Source organism: Hypanus sabinus, chromosome 27 (genome assembly GCF_030144855.1).
Source record: "Hypanus sabinus isolate sHypSab1 chromosome 27, sHypSab1.hap1, whole genome shotgun sequence".
Taxonomy (NCBI): Eukaryota; Metazoa; Chordata; class Chondrichthyes; order Myliobatiformes; family Dasyatidae; genus Hypanus; species Hypanus sabinus.
The window spans coordinates 41,974,877-41,991,959 of record NC_082732.1 but is presented as its reverse complement, the minus strand read 5'-3'; the positions used below and the strand labels follow the sequence as shown (position 1 = coordinate 41,991,959).

General features: G+C 44.1%; 1 long non-coding RNA gene across 3 annotated transcripts in view; it reads right to left on the bottom strand.

Annotated features, from left to right (window-relative positions):
* LOC132382262 (uncharacterized) overlaps positions 1–15,595 on the bottom strand; it is a 50,417-nt gene extending 34,822 nt beyond the window's left edge. For 2 of the 3 annotated variants that reach the window (XR_009508258.1, XR_009508259.1), the window contains exons 1-3: positions 15,528–15,595; positions 4,722–5,016; positions 3,119–3,170 (exon numbers count right to left, since the gene is read on the bottom strand). This is a non-coding gene — a long non-coding RNA (uncharacterized LOC132382262). Of the gene's footprint in view, positions 1–329; positions 1,517–3,118; positions 3,171–4,721; positions 5,017–15,527 lie in introns of those variants that run through there. The other variant, XR_009508257.1, reaches the window with a different exon arrangement.
* Positions 15,596–17,083: the final 1,488 nt, after the last annotated feature.

Sequence of the window (17,083 nt, the reverse complement as noted above, 5' to 3'; positions counted from 1 at the left end):
AGCTCATTCCAAATAAACACTATTGTTTGCTTGCAGAAGCTTTTCCTGAGGACCTTCTTTAATCTCTGGCTTCTGATCTTCAACTCCCCCTCTCTGGGGGACAAAGACTATATGATTTCATCCTGTCTATGCTCATGATGTTATCCACCTCCATTAGGTCACTCCTCAATCTCCTTGGGTAGCGTAGTAGTTAGCACGACACTATTACATCTCAGGGCGATGGAGTTCAGAGTTCAATTCTGTTCTATTTTATTACTCCAAAATATAAAAACTAGTTGAAAGGAAAACAAGGAAGTCAGGAATGTGAGCCTAACTTTGTTTTTATTTAAGCAAGATGTGCACGTATGACATGGTGATGTGATAACGTATGCCATTCACATACTTATACATCATGAATTATTTCAATGAATAAGAATGTTTAATCAAGCAAAACATTTATAATATTACTCAAATATTAAATAGACAACATTCCTCCTTGCTTAGCTATAAACCAACTCAATATAAAATGCATCTCAACTATATACACAGAATACTATGTTATTCAGAAGCATGGCTGCCCCCAGCACATCTTCAGACTGGCCATTGACACAAATGATGCATTTCACTGTGTTTTAACATACATGTGACAAAACTAATATTCCTTTCTTTCTAAAAAGTGGCCTCACCAACATCTTCCACAATTGCAATGTTGCAACTCAATGAACTGACTGGTGAAAGCCAGCGAGCCAAATAGCTTCTTCACAAGACTGCCCATGGCAGCAGTTTCAGATGTCATGGGGATGATGGCCCGTGGCCCCTCTCCATACAATACAGTCCAAGGGTTTGTGTTCAGGGCATTACCCCAGCTGAAGAAGCAGAGAAGTGCCAGCAGGAGATTGTTGTATTAATAAATGCCCACAGAGCATCAATTAGGCTTGTGGGCAGACTTGGAGACAGAGAGGGGAGTTGAGAGTTAGGTTAGGGTTTAGGGACAGGGATGTGGCGGAATTAGAGAACAGGCCAGACTCTAAGTATATCTAAAACTCGGCTCTGTGTTTAATAACCAACAGTGTGGGCTGAACAGAGTTCAAGGTTTAGCTTTCGGGAGCCCATCAAAGGTGAGTCGAGAATTTGAGGCCTAGTTGTCAGGGTTCAGTCATAAAGTGAGTCCAGGGTTTGAGGCCTAGTTTTTGGGGTCCTGTCATAAGCGAGTCCAGCATTTGAGGCCTAGTGTTTGGGCCCTCATCCAGGGTCCTCATTCATCATCATCTGAGTCCAAGGTCGATACCGAAAATCAAGGCCCGAGGGCCAAACATTGGCCCCGACTGAGGGCCAAAGCCTCAAATCTGCAAATCCCTGAGAATGCACTGGGAAAGTTGAGGCCCCGGTGCCTGCGAATGGAGGCTGAAGTTGGCCTATTCTGGGATTGAACAATGTGTGGGAGGGTGGGATGGGTGTACGGGGATTGTTCCGCCAAGTATTGAGCGAATGCTGTGTTGGTACCAATGATGGAGGAACTCAGCAGGTCAGCCAGCATCTACAGAGGGGAACAAACAGTTAATGTTTCACGCCGAGACGAAAGGGTGGAAGAGGCAAACGGCTTCCCCCTCCCCTCACTTGGTCACAACTACTGCTGTATTTCGATGTGAACTCAGTGGCCACTTTATTAGGTACACACATACACCTGCTCGTTAATGCAAATATCCAATTAGCCAATCATATGGCAGCAACTCAATGCATAAAAGCATGTAGACATGGTCAAGAGGTTCAGTTGGTGTGCAGACCAAACATCAGAATGGGGAAGAAATGTCATGAAAGTGATCGTGACTGTGGAATGATTCATGGTTTGACTATCTCAGAAACTGCTGATCTCCTGGGACTTCCAGGCACAGTATTTATAGAGTTTACAGAGAGAGGTGTGTGAAATAAAAACCATCTAGTGAGCAGAGCAGGAAGTCTGTGGGTGAATGAGAGAGGTGAGAGGAGAACGGCCAGGCCAGTTCCAGCTGACAGTAACTCACAAAACCACACGTTACTGCAGTGGTGTGCAGAAGAATAACTCCGGACGCACGACACTGGGCTGGGCTACAGCAGCTGAAGACCATGAAAATACACTCAATGGCCTCTTTATTAGGCAGAGGTACAGTAGCTACTGAGTGTAGATGTGATAAATAAATCTGTATGTGAGGGTGTAGACCCTTTCCCAAGCTGTGTCTGACTCATTCCTACCGCCAGCACGACAATACACACACATCCTCCCCGTCGGTTTCCCGGTTATTCCTTTCTCCCATTCAGAGATTGTTCTCTGAGTGAGCCTTGAACTGAAATTGACCAGAGCATCGCATTCACCGCGTAATGCCGCACCTTTGATGTGGTGTAAATGCCATAAAATCCCTTCTGAATGAGGTGCACTTTTCTATTCCGCGGTATCCACCCCCACCATCTCCACTGCTGGCTGGTACATTAATGAAAGCAGAGGCCGATTATAGGACCCAGAGTCGCATATGCTGAATGCGGGGAAGATTCATAAATCACGATCGTTTAGTAAGAAATAATCAGGCGACACGGTGGGACGGATGAGGTCCTTCTGAGTCGAAGCCCCCACTGCATTATGTGACCCAGCGGTGGGGGGAATTCATCACAGTGTCACTCTTTCTCACAGAGGCAACAAAGATCTAGAGGTTGCAATCAACTTTGTGTAAAATTGGCGCTCTGTGCTACTCACAATGCCCGACAAAGGCAATAGGCTGGTACCCCAGACGGAAGTAAAATTCTGCACAGCTGTGACCAATACTCACACAGCTCCCATCAATATGGAGCGACCCCGCCACTACAGCAACCTGCTGTTTTGTTTCACTTCCACAGACTCCCCCGACAAAGCAGCAAGAAACCCCTTTGTCAGCAATGAAAATCTTAAATATTTCATTAGCTTTCTCTTCCCCCCCCCCCCTTCACCTCTTATTTCCCTCCTTCTCCTGATCTCAGCTTTTTTATATAGAAAAAGTGTACTTTTGCTCGCTTGGGGTGGGGGGGGGGGGAACCTTAGACTAACAAAGGATTAGCGGAGAGTTCTGGAAATGTTAATAACCACAAAGCAAACGTAGCACGTGCAATGTAAAACAACCTTTTGGTTACTTACGTGAAAGTTTCATTCAAGTGACCGGGTGCTAATCTCCGAACTCTTCTACGCACTGTAGGGGAGAGAAAAGCAGCATTTAGACAGTAACCAGGCAATGAGTTTTGTGTCTGGTTTCTACCAAGACCTATTATTGCTTTTGATTTCAAGTTAATGTATCTTCTTTCAAATACAGCTCTGCCTTGCAGACTTCCCAGTGCGTGGAATTAATTTCATTCTGAACCCACGGGCGATGCAAGGGATTAAGTTCGAACGCGCCGTTTAGCAAGTCTACAAGGTTGTTTAATCTCAGGATTGTTTAATGTCATTTCCAGCACACAAGTGTAAAGGAGAATGAAATAACTGTTACTCTGGATCTAATGCAGCACAAAAAAAAACACAGTAAGATAAAGAATAGAATTTTAAAAGCACAATAAATATAAATAGATAAATAGCTTATATACATAGTTTGATTGTATGTCCATAGAGCGACACTAGGCACAGGAGTGTCTGTACGTAAGGTGAATCCTGACAGGAAATGATACAGTAGTGGTGGTTGGGGGTGTGGAGGGGTGGGTTAGTGGGTGGAGGTGTTGATCAGCCTTACTGCTTGGAGAAAGTAACTGATTTTGAGTCTGGTGGTCCTGGTGTGGATGCTACGTAGCCTCCCCCCTGATGGGAGTGGGACAAACGGTCTGTGAGCAGGGTGGGTGGGATCCTTCATGATGTAACTGGCCCTTTTCCAGCACCTTCCTGTATATATGTCCTTGTTGGTGGGCAGGCCGCTGTCCAAAGAGAAACTCCGCTTTAGGATTAGAATTGGATTTATTGTCACCGACGTATGTCATGAAATTTGTTGTTTTGCAACAGCCGTGCAGTGCAATTCATGATACAGTAATAAAAACTGGGCAGGTTCTTGGAGATGTTGAGAAGCTGCTAACCTTCTCCACTGCTGACCCCTCAACGCAGACTGGTGTGTGTTCTCCTGACTTGCCCTTTCTGAAGGTCTTTGAGGACCACACCCTATTCTGATGTTGTTTGCTGTTTGTTGTTCAGAAGCAGAGTATCATCTCTCCATCTGGCTCCCACAGCTAGGAGACACAAGAGCCTGCAACAAGGAAAATGCTGGAGGAACTGAGCAGGTCCAGCAGCATCAGTGGAGGGAAAGGAATTGTCAATGTTTAGGGTTGATACCCTTTATTAGGACGCTGACCCAAAAACGTCAAATAAGCCAGAAACTGGAAGAATTCAGCTGGCCAAGCACCATCTGTGGATGGAAATGTAGAGCTAATGTTTCAGGTTGAGGTTATTCATTAGGACAGCTACAATCTCTTGTATCCCAGAGTTCATTCAGTAGCTTGGGTTTTCATCTACCTGGGGCCCACTGACCTTTGCTTAATGGTATTGGTCCATGGCATGATAAAGATTGGGAACCTTATATCTACAGTCTTTTTTCACATTTGTACAGATTGTCTTCTTTTGTACATTGGTTGTTTTTCAGTTTTTGTTTGTGGGTGGCTTTTCATTGTTTCCATTATATTTCTTAGTTGTAATGTGAATGCCCACACCAGGAAAATGAATCTCAGGGTTGTATATGGTGACATCTGTGCAGAGGAGATTTACTGACCAGCTTGCTGCCTGGATTAGAGACCATGTCTTATGAGGATATGTTGAATGAGCTGTGCCTTTTCTCTGTAGATATTCCGACTCCCCGATGACACACGGTTCTGTCGTGACACCGAGTCTCAATCCGACTGTCTCCAGAGCCCCAAGATTTTAGGTTTCCAAATCCAAGCCGGACTCTCAGGCCGAACCCTTGGTGTGCCAAACAACAGCTAGTCCTGAAACCCCGAGAACGGATCTCTTTCCCACAAAGAGCCAAAGTCAGTGTGTAACTCCAGGTCAGGGTCTTCAAAAGAACGCTGAAAGGGAAAAATAAAGATATTAAAGGTGGAAATAGAGCTGTTTCCATAGATGCAAGCAAAGGAGTCACCGTTTAGCACCATCTTAACTTTGCTCCACCTCCCTTTCCCCAATTTCCAAATCATCTGTCTCCAACCCTGTGAGGTGATACTCACAAATCAGGACACAGCAGTAGCCCTTGTGTGTAAATGCCTGTTAAGAATCCAATAATTTCAATCACTTGCACTCAGTGAAGTGGCCACTTTATTCATTACACCTGTATATCTAATCAATAATGCAAATACAAAATTAGACAATCATGTAGCAGCAACTCAATGCATGAAAGCATGCAGACATAGTCAAGAGGTTCAGTTGTTGTTCAGACCAAACATCAGAACAGGGAAGAAATGTGATCTAAGTGACTTTGACTGTGGAATGATTGTTGGTGCCAGACAGGGTGGTTTGAGTATCTCAGAAAATGCTGATCTCCTGGGATTTTCACAAGAGTTTGTAGCATTTACATAGGATGGTGTGAAGAACAAAAAAACCTCCTTATGGTGAAAATGCTTTATTAATGAGGTCAATGACAGAGGAGACTTGTTCAAGGTGGCAGTAACTCAAACTCAGTGGTGTGCAGAAGGCCACAAACGTACGTACACTCTGTCAAGTTGTTAGCTCGGTGCTCAACCCAGCACAGATGGAAAGCGTGCGATGGCTGGATTTGAACTCAGGACCTTCTGCCCCAAAGTCCAGCACTGATGACACTATGCCACCGGCCAGTATTAAGTATAGGAGGTATCTACTAAAGTGGCCACTGAGTGAACTTCTAGGTTGATGTGAGCTTAGAAAACATTCAATTTCTCATCCAAATTCTTGCACATCAGTGGGTGTTTGTGACAAAATCCTTTTGCATAAAGTCTCAAACACTTCCCTTGTCCCTTTCTCACAGAAACGTCTATTTGGATTATTCCCACGTCAATAAATGTAAAGAATCTCCCCCAAAAAAACAGTATCCCACAAAATGTACTTTCCCTGCTTTTGTGATTAGGTTACAAATATTAAATGTTTCTTAATAACTCTGCCATATAGCTGTGGACACCGAGGGCAAACGTGCCTGAAAGGAGGTGTTTTATTCTGGGGGGTTTTACACTGCCGCACATTGAGAGTTCTGGACAAAGAGAGCCTTTTGTTGAAGATTTGATTTATCTGAGACTTTAAGAACCCTAATGAATAATTCAGTGTTATCATTCAGCCTGTCGTTTGATTATTATGTTTTCACTCTTTTCACACATGGTAACCACAATTGATAGGAGCCCATGAATAGACTGCGAAAAGACTCAAAGCCAGTAATGTATATGGATAATACAAAACACGAAGCACTGTTGTTGGTATCTTCACTGTCAGTTTGATAAATATAATGTGTCACCAATTAAAAACTCATTGCCATTCTCTGGTTTATTCACTGCCTTGTTAAGGATTGCTTGTGGGCCGATTTTCATTGAGTGGAACCAGCCCCACTCTTGCTTCGTATCCTTTTTCCCATTCCTTTAAATTTCTTTAGAATGTAAATAAGATATTCAATTGGGAGTTATTGTGGGGAGGCAAACAAAATATCCATGAAGTCCATTTTTGTGTGTGAGTGTGTGTGTGTTCTTTTAAGTATACTGCTAAGTTTCAGAGTTAAGTGTTCCAGCATAACTATTGACTGGCCAATCCCAATGGTCCGAGGCCGTCCCTGATCGGGGTCCATCATGGAGGTTGAGTCCTGCATTGTCTGCAAGCCAGGGCAGCACAATATGGAAAGCGAGCTGTTACCCAGGAAGAATGCTCCTCCACTCCATGCTGATGAATCGAAGGGAAGAGACCGATACAGTTTGGCATCAGTGACACCGCAGTTCAATGTTGAACTCAATGTAGGACTGCCTTAGACTCCCCAGCTTTGGATTTTTCCCTCGACAAGTTCCCTATGAGAGGGTTTAGCTGCAAGGCATTGGAGTTTGAGATCAAAATTCCCCTTTCCTTAGATGACCTGCCAACCACGGCTGACGAGCTCCATCTGGCCAAGTGGTTGCACCCATAAGAGAGTAAATACTAACTACAGCCCTTTAGTAGTTTAGCAATGGTGGGACCAGGTTTGGACAGCTCATTCAGGGAGAACATTTTGTCATTGGCTTTTTCTGCTTTAAAGACTTTAATGAACAGAAGTCTTTAGAATAAAATGAAAGAGCAAGCTGATGGATGAAATGGTTGTTAATATTTTGTTTACTCTTATCCTGAATCATCAGTCGAAGTGAGTGAAGTTATTCCCCTCTGGTTCAAGAGCCTAATGGTTGAGGGGTAATAACTGTTCCTGAGCCTGGTGGTGTAAGTCCTGACACTCCTGTACCTCCTTCCTGATGGCAGTGGTGAGAAGAGAATGTGGCCTGGGTGCTGGGGGTCCCTGATGATGGATGCTGCTTTCCCGTAACTGTGTTCCTTGTAGATGTGCTCAACTACAGGGAGGGCTTTACCCATGATGGACTGAGTGGTATCCACTAATTTCTGTAGGATTTTCCACTCAAGGCCATTGGTGTTTCCATACCAGGCCGTGATGCAGCCAGTCAGGATACACTCCACTGTGCATCTTCAAAGATTTTTCAAAGTCTTAGATGACATGCTGAATCTACACAAACTTCTAAAGAATAAAGAATTATAGAAAAATAAAATTAGAGGTTAAGATAAGGTTATGAAATTAAAATGTGCATGAATACATACCGTACATACCAGCATGTAAACAGTAAAGAGCGATGCCTCAAAAAGGTAGTGTACATCATTAAGGACCCCGATCACCCAAGCCATGCCTTGCTTCCATCAGGAAGGAGATACAGAAGCCTGAAGGTACACACTCAATGATTCAGGATCAGCTTCTTCCACTCTACCATCCAGTTTCTGAATGGACGCTGAACCCAGGACCTTACTACCTTTATATTTTTATTTTACTTTTAGTTTGTCCTGTTTGGTGCAGGGAGTGTGGGCTAAAGGGCCTGTTCTGGTGCCGTACTGTTCTGTGTTCAAAGAGTGGGGAATATATATGGCACACAGCGTAGAGTTCATTAAATTGGAATAGGAATTATTGCAATTGAACTTGGACAATTATCGTCCCATGGACTGAGATACAGTGAAAAACTCATCTTACTGTTCATACTGATCGTTACACAGTGCATTGAGGTAGAACAAGGTAAAACAATAACAGAATGCAGAATAAAGTGCAACAACAACAAAGAAAGTGCAGTACAGATGTACAATAGGTGAAAATAGGTTAAGGTTCCATCTTGTCATACGAGGGAACTGCTTAATAGATCAATTTATTCAGTTAGACCAGGGGTTCCCAACCTTTTTAATGCCATTAACTAATACCATTAAACAAAGGGTCTGTGGACCCAGGCTGGGAACCCCTAAGTTAGACACTGTAAACAATATTTTGAGGTAAAGGGGCATAATTTTAAGGTGCTTGGAGGAAAGTATATGGGGGATGTCAGAGGTATTTTTTAACTCGGAGAATGGGGGGGGGGTGTGGAATGCTCTGTCAGTGATGGTCGTAGAGACAGATACATTAGGAGCATTTAAGAGACTCTTAGATAGGCACATGGATGATAGGACAATGGAGGGCTAGTGGGAGGGAAGGTTTGATTGACTTTTGAGTCAGTTAAAAGGCTGGCACAACTTTGTGGGCCGAAGGGCCTGCACTGTGCGGTATTGTTCTAAGTTCCATATGTCCCTTATATAATACCAATTTAGAATAAAGTGTGACAGCTATGAGACCATAAGATATTCCATGTCTTTATAAGGCATTGGTCAGTTTGTGAGCAATTTTTGGCCCTTATCTAAAAAAAGTGTGTTGGCATTGAAGAGGATCCAGAGGAGGTTCATGAGAATGATTCCAGGAATGAAAGGGTTAATGTATGAGGTGTGCTTGATGACTCTGGGTCTGTACCCGCTGTTTAGAAGAATGAGTGGGGATCTCATTGAAATCTATTGAATATTGAAAGGCCGAGATAGGGTGGACTTGGAGAGGATGTTTCCTATAACGGGGGAGTCTAGGACCAGAGGAAACCACCTCAGAATAGAGAGATGTCCATCTAGAATAGAGATGAGGAAAATTTTCTTCAGCAAGAGGGTGGAGAATCTGTGGAATTCATTGCCACAGATGACCGTGGAGGCCGAGTCATTGTGTATACTTAAAGCAGAGGTTAAAAGGTTCTTGATCAAACGGGGTGTCAAAGGTTACAGGGAGAAGGCAGGAGAATGGGCTTGAGAGGGATAATAAATCAGCCATGATGGAATGGTGAAGTAGACTTGGATGGACCGAATGGCCCAATTCTGGTTCTGTGCCTATGGTCTAATTATGTATAAAGTGCAGTGACGGGCGGTAAATTAATTGCTAAATTGACGTTGTATTGTCATATATACCAAGATACAGTGAAAAACATTTTAACCTCTCAACCGAAAGCTAAACCATCTTCCACTTCCCTCCCCCTTGCTTTGGTTACCTCTTCAGCTGAGGGGAGGCCTGGGTTAACCTGTGATGCCCCGGTTAACCTGTGAAGCCCCCAGGGTGAAAGAGCACAGGGCGGGCAAAATCCTGCAGGGTCACTGGAATTAATCGGCACTCTCTGGGGTGGGGGGGGGGGTGGTGGGAACACACAGCAAACCTACGCTGAAAGAGGATTGGGTCATTGGACATGTCAGCCTGTTCTGCGTACGCCAAGTCCCTTCGTTGCTGCTCATTTGGTGCTGGTATTGTTGCCGTCTGGGTTCATGTTATGGTATTAATTTAATTGGTGAGATCAAATTGTTCTGAGTGTTGTAAATATATAACTATTGCCTTTGTGGTTCCAGTGAGAGAGAGCTGTGACACAATGCTGATGAATAGGCCTCAATTTATTCAGAGTTAATTCAACCAAATGCACTTTTTGGCAGGTCTTGCGCTCCCTCTCTTTTCTATCCCCCGCTTTAAAGAACCCATTTAACACAGGCACTGACAAAGCCGACCGTGTAACTAATGGACTGAATTTCATCTTTTATTCGCTCTGGTTGGTTATTCAGAGAGACGTTTGAAGTCTGTTGTCACTGAGACGGAAAGCACAAGGATTTGATTCTGCACCCCCCCCCCCCACCCCCAACACCCTCTGGTTATTTTTTTAAACCCTGCCTCTCCATTTACCCAGTTTTTACTTAAAGGGTAAAACTCAGGGAGGGTGGAGGGGTCAGAGGGAGGGTGGGGGAGAGGGCGTGAGCGGGGCTGGTGGGACAGAATGTAAGAGGAGTAGCGAATATTTGTCTGCTGTCACTTTATAAAGGCACCTCACTAACCCAGGAGGTCAGTCAGGATTGAAAACCCTCAGCCAAAGGCTAAGGTCCTACTTGACGGTTTTTGGAGATGCAATCGTCTGTCAGTAATCCAGCGGCGGATTCTTCATTTACTGATCTAAGTGACTGAAAAGGATAATCAGTGAATAATAAGGATTTAAAGAACTCAGATCTTGACTGTTATTCAACTAACAGATGGACATCTTATTTCAATTTAATTTCAAAGGCTTTGCCTGACAAAAATACCCAGGGGAGAACCACAATACAGAGCAATGAAGTGCGGCGGGCCTAAAGGGTTAAATTCTCTGTCAGGCTTCACTCTGGCCTTTGTGCTAAATGCAACGACGTTTTGCAGGTCCAACTTGCAGAACTCTGGAAGGGCACAGAACAGGCAGCAGGATACAGAAGTGTTCTATAAGAGGGATTCAAATCCATCGCTAGTTAACTGAGATAAAAATCCTTTCATGAAGTTTCTGTAGTTTAGTGGTCATCACGTTCACCGAAGTTCATCCCCAGTTCCAAACTGAGCGGAGACAATTTTAGTTTCAAACTGCCAATGGCAGAAGAGGTATAAATAAGATTTTTGGTCAGCACAGTGGCGTAGCGGTTACAGTAAGGCTCTTACAGCGCCAACAATATGGGTTCAACTCCCACCATTGTCTGTAAGGAGTTTGTATGTCCTCCCCTGACTACATGGATTTACTTCCGGTTTCCTCCCACATTCCCAAGATGTAAAGGCTAGCAGGTTAATTGGTTTTTGGGTTAGAAGGGCCTGTTAGCGTGCTGTATATCCAAATAAATTTAAAAAATACCATCTATTTTGTAAAGTTTAGCAAACTTCTCGAAACACTGTTAAGTCTTGAGCTACGTGTGGGATTCACCCAAGCAAAAATTAGCGTGACACTATTACAGCTCAAGGAGTTCCAATGTTCAGAGCTCACTTCCGGTGCTGTGTGTAAGGAGTTTGTATATTCATACCGTGCTTGCTCGAGTTTTCTTCCGGGTGCTCCGGATTCCTCCCACCGTCTGAAGGTGTATCGGTCAGTAAGTCAATTGGTCATTGTAAATTGTCCTGGGATTAGGCTGGGGTTAAGTAGAACAGAGAGCATAGAACATCGAACAGTAGAGCACAGTATTGGCCTTCTTTGGCCCATCATATCAGATGCAGGTTTGATTTCAACATTTAAGAGAAGTCTGGATAAGTCCAAGGATGGGAGGTGTATGGTCCAGGTGAAGGTCATTAAGACTAAGCAGAATATAGTTTGGCACTGACTAGATGGGCCAAAAGGCCCACTTAGTGCTGTAGAGCTTTATGACTCTATGACTGTGTGTTGTGCCAAACTTTTGACCTACTCCAAGGTCAATCTAACGCTTTCCTCCCGCATAGCCCTCCACTTTTCCTATCATCCACGTGCCTATCTAGGAGTTTCTTAAATCCATCTGCCTCACCCACCACCTCATTCCTCCAGTTGCCTTGAAATTATTCCCTCTCAAGTCAGCCATTTCCGTGCTGTGGGAAGGTCTCTGGCTATCCACCCACTCAATGCCTCGTACTGGTTGTATGAGAATGTACCGAAACAGTTTCCATCCAGCGAGCTAATCTGAAATACAGTGTATAAGTCGGGGATTGGAAACCGCCACGGATTGGGGGATCACTTTGGGAGCACCTCTGCTCCACCTTCAAAAAACAGGATTTCCCAGTGCCCCATAATTTTATTTCCTATTCTTATTCCCATTCTCATGACCTCCCCTTCTGCCATGATGAGGTCACTCTTGGGTTTTGGAGGAGCAACACCTCACATTCCATCTAAGTAGCCTCCAAACTGGTGGCATGAACTTTGATTTCTCCAACTTCCATTAATTTTAATGTTTTTTCGCTCCCTTTTCCCTCTTCTTCAATTCACCTACTCTGGCCTCTCACCTCTTCTCCTCACCTGCCTATGACCCCCCCCCCCCCCCCAGGCATCCCCTCCTCCCGCCTTTCCCCCATGGTCCACTCTCCTCTCCTATCAGATTCCTTCTTCTTCAGCCCTTTACCTTTCCCACCAATCCCCTCCCGACTTTTACTTTCATTCCCTTCCCCCACACACCTGGCTTCACCTATCACCTGCCAGCTTGTCCTCCTTCTCCACTCACCTCACTTTTTTATTCTGGCTTCGTTCCCCTTTTTTTCCAATTCTGAAGAAGGGTCTCGACCTGAAACATCGACTGTTTATTCCCACCCACAGATGCTGCTTCTCCTGCGGAGTCCCTCCAGCATTTGTGTGCGTTACTACTGATTTGATTGGATTACCAATTGCCGGGGGGATAGCTATTTGTCCGGGTCTAGGATTAACCCCTCTCCTCTTCTCTGAAGTTGCACCAAGGAATCTTTTGTGCCTTCAAGAGTCACCGTCTGGTTTAACACTCTATCCAATGCCCAGCCTCTCTGAGCCTGTGGCAGCATTCCCTCAGTACTACACTGGGTTGACACTCTGGAGGGAACCCACAAATCACTGATGGACAACCAGAGAGCAATGTTCCCTCTAATTTGTAATGATCAGTGTGTACATAATTCTTGAACTGTGCACGTTTTTGCCCAGTGACATCAACATTTAGCGCACAGAATTTTTAAGTGGAATTGCTTGCTAAATGACGCTTTAAAAATTCAAGTTTCCAAACATCCCTCCATTTCTTCCCACCTGCAAATTCTCCAAACTTTTGCATCACAACAATACACTCAGGTAACACCAGTGTCTGTACTGTACATGAATATTTCTCATAACTGCATGTTCCTGACGTCACAAGCTTTCAGTGTAGCAGTTTCCACTGTTTGATTAACCCATTCTGCTTTAAATGAACTAGCAGTTCTTTTGTGCTTCACACTCTCTGGTTCTTTGGAATTCAATATAGTGAATCAATAATTTCTTCAATGAAAACAGTATGAATTAATTTTCTAAAATCTGCAGACAAGTCATCACAAACTCCACTTTATCGACACTATCTGCATCAGAAACTAGAAAAGGAAATGCAATTGCGTATGATTTGTGAAATATACTTAACACGAAAAGGAAGTAGAGGTATAGTGCTGAAGCTTTATAAGGCCAGTCAGGCTACACTTGGAGTATTGCCAGCAGCTTTGGGCCCCTTATCTCAGAAAAGACGTATTATCATTGGAGAGAGTCCTGAGGAAGTTCATGAGGATGATTCCAGGACTGAAGGGGTTAACGTATGGGGAGCATTTGGCAGCTTTGGGCCTGTACTCACTGGAATTTGGAAGAATGTGTGGGAATCTCATTGAAACCTACCGAATGATGAAAGGTCCAGATAAGGAGGATGTGGTAAGGATGTTTCCTATGGTGGGGGTATCCAGAACTAGAGGGCACAGCCTCAAAATTGAGAGGTGACCTTTTAAATGGAAGTAAGGAGGAACTTTTTTTGCCAGAGAGTGGGGAAAGTGTGGAATGTTCTGCCACAGACAGTAAGTAAGGCCAAGTCTGTGGGTATATTCAAAGTGGAAGCTGATAGATACCTAATTGATCGGGGCATCAGGTCAAGTGTATGGGGTTGAATGGGATCAGCCATGATGAAATGGTGGAGCTGACTCAATGGGCTAAATGGCCTAATTCTGCTCCTATGTTTTATGGGTTTATGGTTTTATAGTGACAACCTTTTGTGTGCATTTTAAATTCCTTTGTGCGCTAGTAACAAAGGATATGTCTGTGCACGCGCACACACACACACACACACACACACACACACACACACACACACACACACACACACACACACACACACACACACACACACACACACACACACACACACACACACACACACACACACACACCCCGGGTGGACATCGCTGGAGAGTTTCCTGACATAACATCCGTTCGGAAGGACCCTCACCATGCGGGACATTCCCTCTTCAACTCCACTGGCGTCAGCAGCACTGGGTGCTGGAAGCAGAGTCTAAAGCATGCTTGCACTATTTTTCATAGCAAATGGCTGTGGTGTGTATGCTCTTTGTACTGTTCACCCTTAAGCCTAGTGCATACCTGCTGCAGCCATCTTTCACACCACAAGTTGGGAGGAGGAGAGAGGAGGTACAGGAGCCTGAATCAGAATCAGAAACAGGTTTACTATCACTGGCATATGTTGTGAAATTTGTTGCTATGGCAGCAGTATAGTGCAAGACATAATAATAAAGAAAATATAACTTACAATAGTAAATATATTTAAATTAAATAAGTAGAGCAAAAGAGAGCAAAAATATATATTGAGGTAGTGCGTATGAGTTCGCTGTCCATTCAGAAATCTGATGGCGAAGGGGAAGAACTGTACCTAAAGTATCAAGTGTGTGTCTTCAGGCTCCTGTATCTCCTCCTTCAAGGTACCAATGAGAAGAGGGCACATCCTGGGTGATGGGCATCCTTAATGATGGACGCCTCCTTTTTGAGGCACGTCCTCGAAGCTGAGGAGGCAAGTGCCCATGACGGAGCCGGCTGTGTCTGATGCTTGTTGTGATCCTGTGCAGCGGCCCCTCCATTTCAGACAATGATGCAGAACAGCTCCTTCCCCTCTGCCATCAGCTTCCTGAATGGTCCATAAACTTGTGAGCACTACCTTGCTCTCTTTTTGCACTTTTTCTGTATTTCTTATTGTAAATTATAGTAATTTTTATAAACACTGGAGAGATTCTGCAGATGCTGCAGATCCAGAGGAACACACACAAAATGCTGGAGGAACTTAGCAGGTCAGGCAGCATCTATGGAGAGGATATCCTCAAGAGATGATGCCTCAGAAAGGCAACATCCATCAGTAAGGAGCTTTGTCTTCCAGGACAAGCCCCCTTCGTATTGCTACCATCAGGGAGGAGGTACAGGAGCCTGAAGACACACACTCAATGTTTTAGGAACAGCTTTTTCCCCTCCGCTATCAGATTTATGGACAATGAACCCATGTACACTACCTCACTATTTTTGCTCTCAATTTGGACTACATTTTTAATTTTCTTCTTATTGTAATTTATGGTGATTGTAATGTATTGCATTGTACTGCTGTCAGAAAACAACAAATTTAACAACACATGTCAGTGATAGTAAACGTGATTCCGATTTTGATTCTGACCACCCCTCACTCTGAATCACTGCTCCATTCTGTCTTGTCTGTCTGCACCGTACTTCCTCTGTCACTCTGGTACCTGCTTTCCGCATTCTGCTCCTGCGTTTCCTGTGTTCCACCTCAATATGCTTATTGTCCGATACGATCTGTATGGATGGCGTGAAAAACAAAAGTTTTTCAATGAACCTGGGTACATGTGACGATAATAAACCAATTCCCAATTACCAGTTGCCCACACCCCCTCTCCACTCTACTTCACCAAAGGCCCATTTCCCCAGTACATTACAATTCCTCCTCTCAAACTGCCAGCTTCTTTCACTCCTCTTTCAAGATCCCCTGAAGAAACTGTGCCCACCTCCAAACTGAATGCCTCTTACACCATAAAGACCAGAGGACATAGGAGCAGAATTAGGCCATTCAGCCCATTGAATCTTCTCTAATATTCTATCATGGCTGATTTATTTTCCTTCTCAACTTAATTTCCCTGCATTCTCCCAGTAACCTTTGACACCCTTGTTAATCAAGAACCTGTCAACCTCCACATTAAATATACCCAATGACTTGACCTCCACATCCGTCTGTCGCAATGAATTCCATAGATTCAGCACCCTCTGGCTAAAGAAATTCTTCCTCATCTCTGTTCTAAAGGGATGTTCTTGTATTCTGAGGCTGTGCCCTCTGGTCCTAGACTCCCTCACTGTAGAAAGCATCCTTTCCACATCCATGATCTCTTGGCCTTTTGATATTTGATTTTATCAGAACTCTTGTTTTGCACATTCCACACATCAGTTAGTGAGAATAGTGAGAAGAACTAAGTCTCCGGCATTGTTGCTGACTGGCCTGCTGAGGTTCCACCAGCACCTTGTCTGAGTTGCTCATGATTTCCAGCATCTGGAGAATCTCTTGTGTCTACTACATTTATTGAGCGTTTTGTTGACAGCCTGTAAAGTAAGTGTTTGCATGGGCAAATTCTGTGTGATTATTTTATTAAGGAATTTCAACATCAATTGTTGACGTGATAATGGGGTTACGAAGTTCACTGGGCAACAGTGTCTGCATGGATGGTACGGGCCGTCCACTGTGAGTGACTCTATGACTCTGAGTCTTTGGAACTCTTTTCCTCAAAGGGCAACCAAAGCTGACACTTAAATCTTTTCAAGGCAGATTTCTGAGAAGCAAGCCGGTCAGAGGATATTTATTTATTAAGAGATACAGCGTGAAACAGGCCTTTCCGGCCCAACAAGCTGCACTGTCCAGCAACCCCCAATCACAGGACAATTTGCAATGACCAATTAACCTACTAACCAGTACATCTTTGGACCCTGAGAGGAAACCAGAGCACTCTGTGTCCTAACCTGCCAAAATGACTGAGTGCATTTGCCCGATTGAATCCGCTCATGACCTTCTACTCTCTCAGGTCACCACTCCATGGAACAAAGTCATAGTCTGTCCAACTTCTCCCTCCATCAGCCCTGTAAATCAGGGGTTCCCAACCTGGGGAAAACAGACCATTGCTTAATAGAGCAAGTCTATCGCATAAAAAAGGTTGGAACACTTGATGTAAATCTTTTCTGTACTCTTTCTAGTTTAATCTTTCCCAACATTCTAGTAGTAATGCCATCACTCAAGTTGAAT